The 7,003-nt window shown below is 45.3% G+C and overlaps 1 protein-coding gene across 3 annotated transcripts in view; it reads right to left on the bottom strand.

The window, feature by feature from the left end:
* Positions 1–240: 240 nt before the first annotated feature.
* The window catches only part of LOC135946560 (uncharacterized), a 45,112-nt gene continuing 38,349 nt past the window's right edge, over positions 241–7,003 (bottom strand). For all 3 annotated transcript variants that reach the window (XM_065494844.1, XM_065494836.1, XM_065494852.1), the window contains one exon: positions 241–381. The gene's annotated coding sequence lies outside the window, so the exon portion shown is untranslated. The remainder of the gene's footprint in view (positions 382–7,003) is intronic.

Below are 7,003 nucleotides of genomic sequence, written 5' to 3'. Positions count from 1 at the left end.
ATGGTGGAAGTGCTTTGTTTTATTCAGACACAGGAATGGGCGTGAGTTTTCATTTCATGAATACCTCTCACAAGTTTGGCGTAGGCAACGCGCGTCACAGTTATGCTTCGCAGGTTGCATTACGCAGATGTTATATTCGAGTTGACATCCTAGATTGCACTCATAAAAACAGAAGTTTCCAGGCGGAACACATATTTTGAAGACGGATCCAGAAAACACGGGCATCTCACCTGTTGGGTCGAAATTGTTTGAGTCGAGGAAGGGCAGGTCTGAGAGGAGGAAGGGCGCCTCGTTGTTTTGCAGGTTGTTATTCGGCAGCTGTTGGCTCGAGTGAGTGGCTCCAAGGAGCACAAGCAACGCTGCGTTCAACACGTGCAACATCTGCAACCGGCAAAGCACCGCGAATTAGCTCGTTAATAAATTATAAAAGAAAAGGGCGGAGGGGCTGAGCCGGGCTGGAGCGGTTCACTGCGGATAAATTATATCTGCGGTGAATGGGAAAAGGCAGAGAGTAAAGAAGTGAATAGGCTGCCGGCGGTGGCTCTGCCAAAAATTAGGCCGCGGATTTGTTTTCGGCGAGGGACGGAAGGCCAGCCGAGTGATTTACGAGCAGTGCGATTCAAATTAAGGAGCGGTCGGCTTTTTTAATTAATGACCCTCGGCGTGAGTGAATGGAATGGAAATACGAGGGCGAAGACAGCGTCTTCGCGCTGTGTGTGAGTGAGTGAGAGAGAGAGAAAGAGAGAGAGAGAGAAGCTCCAGTCAGCTGAAAGCTCTTGGCGTAAACAATCGCAGCGAAATTTTTCCCCCAAAGAAAGCAGATCGATTCTCACTTTTGTTGCGAAAAAGCCGTATCAGATATCAAACTCCCGAGATAATGCGATGGAAATCTAGAAAATTGCTCTGCATCATGCGAATCCTTTTTGTCTGCTGCAGGCAATAAAAGTTTCAGGGAAAATTGAACCACGGAGAAATAAACACATGCTCCGTACCGCTCCGATTATGAGGAGAGAGGAGAAATGAGGCAGTAATAAAACAATTTGCCGGGAAAGAGAGACGCGCGATCATAAATCGGCGAGGCACAGACACACACACACACACACACACACATACACACACACTCACACGCGATAAAAATTCGTTTGCCCGGAATCAGCTGAGCTAAAAGAGAGAACGGAGAAACGCACGGACCGATGCCGTTCCGTCCCTCTGGCTGCCGCGCAGGAATTTAATTTGCTTCAAAAGAGGCAGCGGGGCGCGTGGCCTGCATCGCCAAATTCTTTGTCGGCTCGCACTCACTCACTCACCCTGGCCGCAGACTCGCGCCGAGGTCCGTTCGCCAGCTCAGCAGGAGCAGCAGCAGCGTGACTCAGGCCGACTCCGTGTCACACTAGCACCCCGAGCCTCTGGCAATCTCTTTATAACGGCGGTGGCCCAGTGTCATCGCGCTCGCGCGTGCTGATGCCTTCATCGCGGCGCCGCAGCATCCCAGCGAGCGCCGGCAACACTAGCGCTCTCTCACTCGCCGCTCGCCCACGTTTGATTAGTCAGCTTCTGCGTGTTTCGCCTCCGTTTTCGTCTCATTTATCGAAAGCCGACCGAAATACTTTTTGTAGCAAGGAAAAGGCTTAGCGTCCCAAATTCGTTAAAAGAGAGCTGGAGAGTAATTTAATTAGCTTTGAAACACGCTCTAAAGGTAATCCGACTGCCAAAATATTGCAAGATGCCATTCGTGGACCCCGGTCAATTTTAACTTTTAAGTAGAAAGTGGCTATAAAATTATGTGTTTCGGCCTTTTACCATAAGCACCCTTGAGTATAGTTGTTTCTGATCATTCATCCAACTTTAATATAAACAAATATTTCTTTCATCTCCATATTCTATTTCAAAGTTTTGTATTTTAATATACATATATAGAGAAACGTAAATATTTAACTTGCATGGAAACTCTTAGAATGCTACGTATTAGATGCGGGAAAATTGAATGAATTTGAAAGCTTTTTGAGCGATATTTTAAATAAGTAAAGAGCAAGACATTTTTGATTCGAAATTTTGATCGATGTAATGAGTTTTGGAGTGCCAAAGTGGTAAACTCGTTGAGAGGTTTAAATGGGAAATTTTAAACGTAGAATTTTGAAGCCATTTTTCGTTTAATCATTGGAAAAAGAGTGGTTGATGATATCATGATTGCTCAATCATTTTTAAAAGCTAACTACTAGCATTCAAAAATATTTCGACCACTGCATGAGGTTCACCTAAAAACAGGGTAAACGAATCACTTCTTGTAAGTAGAATCTTTAGAGTGCCCCTGTTAGTGAATGATCTACCTGTATTTGAATATATGTACAATTATTGTCATTGTACATTCATTGGGGACAAGGAAAACGTTATGTAATATTCACGCGCTGAGGAGATCGATTCACGACTAAAGTTGAAAAAAAGGAGGAGTAAGTGTATCGTTTAAACCTTTGCGCTTGGCAAATAAAAAGTGTGAATGCTTTTAAATTACGAAACTTTTTGCTATCGTAGTTGCGTCCAAAATAACTTTGGTTTATTTACTCATTAACGAGTTTGCAGGACGCCTGCTGGAATCACGCTCGCTCCAGTTAAAAAATCCAATCAATAAATATAAAAATGCCCAAGGCGTAGCGCGCAGCTCTGTTAATTATTCACCATCGGCGTCGTCGGAGCTTTTAATGACTCTCTCGCTACCTTTGATTCTCAACGTTATGTATTCGTGGAAAAACAGGCGAAAGTTTGGCCCTCTATCTCTCGCCACCACAACCGCCCGCCGCCTTTCTGCGCTGTGTACTTTTATCGTTAGAGGATGTTTTAAATTTTGCGCCCGCTTGTGGCTTGAAGTGCCTGGTGTTCGCCTGCTAATGCCTGCGAAAAGGGTTAGCTCTCTCGACGGGCCTGGCGTGCTTTTTGGTCGCTCGATGTATTTATCCTTAAGGGCGTTTTGGCGCTGCGGCTTAAATAAATCACACACGTGCACAGCACACCTTATCATAACCGAGTGCGCGGGGGTCACTGTGCTCGCCCAAGTAAAAGTTTTGGGTATACAAGACGATCTGCGCTGCCGAGCCGGAAAACTGCGCTGAACAAATATTTCGCTCCTTTTCATTCTGCAGCCTGCTCGCCGTATATTAAGATGTGATCTATATGCGCCGTGTTTGTTCTAGCAGTGGAACAAGCCAATTATAGGTTTAACATACACGCTTTCAAAGCAAGACTTATTTTGTAGCATTGCACCAGTTTCGCGCGTTTGAATAGGGTTGCCAGATCTGATACCGCGAATTCCCGAAGCCAGACAAACGTTGCTCGCCACTTGTAGATCTAAGGAGGATAATGCAGCGGTAGACGAGATGCCTCTTACCATCGAAATATTTTATTTAAAAGAATGTCGTAACAAGAAAAATCCCGAGCAGTTAAATTGTTGGTTACATGTTTGGATAACACTATTAAACAAAACACAAACACGTAACTAGTTGTGCTTTCCATGCAACGACGAGACCGGTGAAAAATATTTTTTTAAATATCACATATATCCATTAATTAGAAAATGCTATTTGAGCAAATTAAACCGGCCGGCGTGTTAAAAACAGAGCGTGCTGGATAGAAAGATATGCGGCGAGCCCCAGGTAAAAGTAAAGAGTAGACCATCCTCGCCTTCATGTCAGTTAAGTTTTTCTCTATTGGCAAGGGAACAACAATCAGAAGAGAGCATAAGTGTCAATTCATGAGGATAGCACAACATAGAAAATAGAGATTTCCTTGTCAGAATCCAGGCCATCATTAATGTTATGTAGTACGTCAAATATCTAGATTTGTAGTTTCCGTTCCAATTGTAAACTGAATAATGATTTTTGAGGTGCAAAAATTGTACATTATCTATTGAAATAAATCACTTACTTTGAGTTCCGTGTTTAAATTTGAAAAAGGTAAAAAGATTGGATCGGAGCTTTTGGAAACCATTCAATTAAGGAAGGATTTTGTGCCTGGCAGTCAGCAAGAAATATTGGCAATGATTCCCCCCTCTCTCTCTCTCTCTCACACACACACACACTACTTTTTACGAAAGAACTGCTTCGTATGCGTACATCAAAATCCTTTTCGTCGAAACACATTTTCAGAGCCGATATAAAGTATTTGAGATTCGAGAGACATTCGCCAGGAAACAAGTTTAGTTCAGTTTTTCGTTCTCGTTTGCAGAACAACGTTGGGCCGGAGGGAAGGTCGATAAGACGCGGGGGCTGGAGGCGGCGTAAATTAAAAGCAATTTTTGTCCATAACCTCATAAAGTGGCACGATGATGCGCGCTCTCTCGCTTGCGTTGGGCTGCTGGGACGCTCTTATTGCCAGCCGTGCGGTGGCGGTGTTTCATTTTAATGCGCGCGGCATTTGCATTTTTAAGTAATTTATGCCTCTCAAAAACCAATTTAGAAGAAAAAACTGCTCTGTGGTTTTCCTTCGAGACGCGTCGCAAACGAGAAAATCTTCAGAGAGGGTTTTAGGAGCGAGCGCGGGCAGAAAAAGGGAACTTCTTGGCAGCTAGGCCGCTTTTAGCAAATGAATCGCAATTTTCTTGCCGAGGGGCCTCGATTAAAAGTGCGATAAAGTGCGGCGAGATAATTGGTACATTCCAGCCCCGACGACCCCGGCGCTGCGAGGAGGCGTGTGTGCGTTGTCGAACGTGGCGAGGGGAAACACGGTACACTCATTAGACGGGAGAAAGTGGAGCCGCTCGCGTGAAACACTCCACTTGGACAAAGTTAGTTTTCGGCAAACTTCGCTAAGTAGCTTCTGATTCGGAAATTATCCCGACAGCGTGCCGGCCATTGGCTTACAGTTGGCAAGTGCGTGTGAGAGAGCATTTCGTGACTCGAATCACAGCACTTGGAAAAGAGGCGTTTTGTACACTGTCCATGCACACAGACGCCTAAAAAAAGCGCTGATCTGCGCTGTCTTCGGCGACCACCGCAGGGCCTAATAAATGAAGTGACATTTTATTTGCAGCGCTGCGAGCGCTGCATTAATTTGCTGAGACGGCGAACCAGCCAAATTGAGCGGTAGAAGCCAGAATTTCAGCTCGGTTTAAGCTCTCAGTTTTACGAGAGGACAGGGCTGCGGTTTGGCGGATGTCGAGGCTTGGTATAAAAGGCAGGGTTAAGACGAGTCAAAGAAAGGCTAAGCTAGGGTTACCGCTAGGGCTGTGGCTGCACTTAGGGGCACTTTCTGACTGTGATGCCTTGCTGCAGACAGCGGTTTGCTTTGAGTTGGAAACATTCAAGAACCATCTTGTCTGGGAGACGAGAAAGCTCGCTATTTGGTTGACTTCATCGAAGCTGACTTTTTCCCCTTAACGTCATTTCTGGCGTAAAAAGAGTTTAATTTCGAATGATGATGGTTCATTTTTCGAATATAAGCTAAATGGCATGGGCGGAGGATATTAAAAAGCAATTTTCTTTTTCATAACCTCGTAATGTTGCATTTTGATGATTTCAATGCTTGAGAATGGCAAAAATATTGACTGAGTGTGTTGTTCAATCAATAAATTTAACGCAGTGCAGATCTCGCACAGCAACAGCTTGCAACAATCGATTAGGGTATGAATGGTATTTGCTGCCGCACACAGAAGATGGAATGCTTGCTTTCACAGTTCTCTCGCCGCCACTGCAGCACTAATCCTCCGTGCAGACAGGTGAGGCAGCTTAGGAGAAATGAGTTGCAAATCCAATTTTATTTAGTCGCCAAACTGAAAAGAAAGTAAATATGTGGCGTCGCAAACGGCAGCTCCAATCCGATCCGACTTTCCCTTCCTTCTCGGATCACATCATTCACGGCTGGGACTTTTTGAGCCGCTCTGACTGAGCTGAGGAGGAAAGTTACGATTCGTTTTTCTGTCAAAACAAATCCCAAAGTAGTGCAATCACATAAATAGCAGACTCGACTAAAAGCCCGAGTAAATATACCGGCCTCTGGCGTTTTTACAGCAGGATTTTAAACGGCAAACTTGCCTCCGGAAAGCGAATATATTTTTAATAGCGCTCCATTAAAAAAGGTCAGCCCTCAGGAGACGGCGCGCGGACTGAACCGCTGCTATAGACCAATAAACGCGCATAACTTCTTCATTTCAACTGTGGCTAAAACAGCAGAAGCATCGGCTCACGGCTCGAGGCCTCTTCTTCTTGTTGTGTGTCAAGTAGTGGCGGAGCGGGCGGCTCACTCACTCACTCGCTCGCCCACTCTCGAGGCAGAGGGAGCGAGACTGCGGTGTGTACGCGCGTTATGTTCCAATTTGCGACGACCGCACGCATAAATCACGCTAAGATCGCAGGCAATTTCTTTGGTGTGCGACTCGTCCGGGTGTATATTGCGATTTATGGCACCTCGGCTATTATGTAAATTTGGCCCGTCTGCTCGTCGTGTTTCTCCGCACGCCTCACAAAAAGAAAGCATTCTCCTTCTGCTCGGCGGTGCGGTGCGCCGAGGACAACATCGTACGTACGCGCGCGGGCCGAAAACACCCCCGCTCCCGAGATGAATGTATCGCGCGCGACCCGCACTTGCGAATCGATAAATCAGGGGGGCGAAATGATAGAGCGAAAATGAAATATTATCCACCTTGCAACATTTGAAGGCGGCTGTGCGCGGCGGCGAGCATTAGTGAGTTATGTGGCGAAAATTGCAATCGGGTGGTAGCTGCTCGAGTGCGACAGGGCCGTACTGCCAAAATTCAAATAACCTGTACGTCTCATCTCCTCTGGAGTATAAAGTGAAAAAATTATCCTAGACCACCACGACTAGCTCTCTCCGAGACCAAAAAAGGTTTGCAAGAAAATAAAACAACTGCTTAACCGACTAAAAGCTTGGAAGAAACTGGAGTTTAGCCAACATATAAATGAGATTTTTGGAACAAATTGCATGTGTAAAGGTTTTTTTCCCTAAACATCAGAAATATTTAATGTAAATTTAAAGGTCACTATTATGGCAATTTACT

Source organism: Cloeon dipterum, chromosome 1, assembly GCF_949628265.1.
Source record: "Cloeon dipterum chromosome 1, ieCloDipt1.1, whole genome shotgun sequence".
Lineage (NCBI taxonomy): Eukaryota > Metazoa > Arthropoda > Insecta > Ephemeroptera > Baetidae > Cloeon > Cloeon dipterum.
Note: the sequence above shows the minus strand (reverse complement) of the source record. Positions and strands in the feature narration are given on the sequence as shown.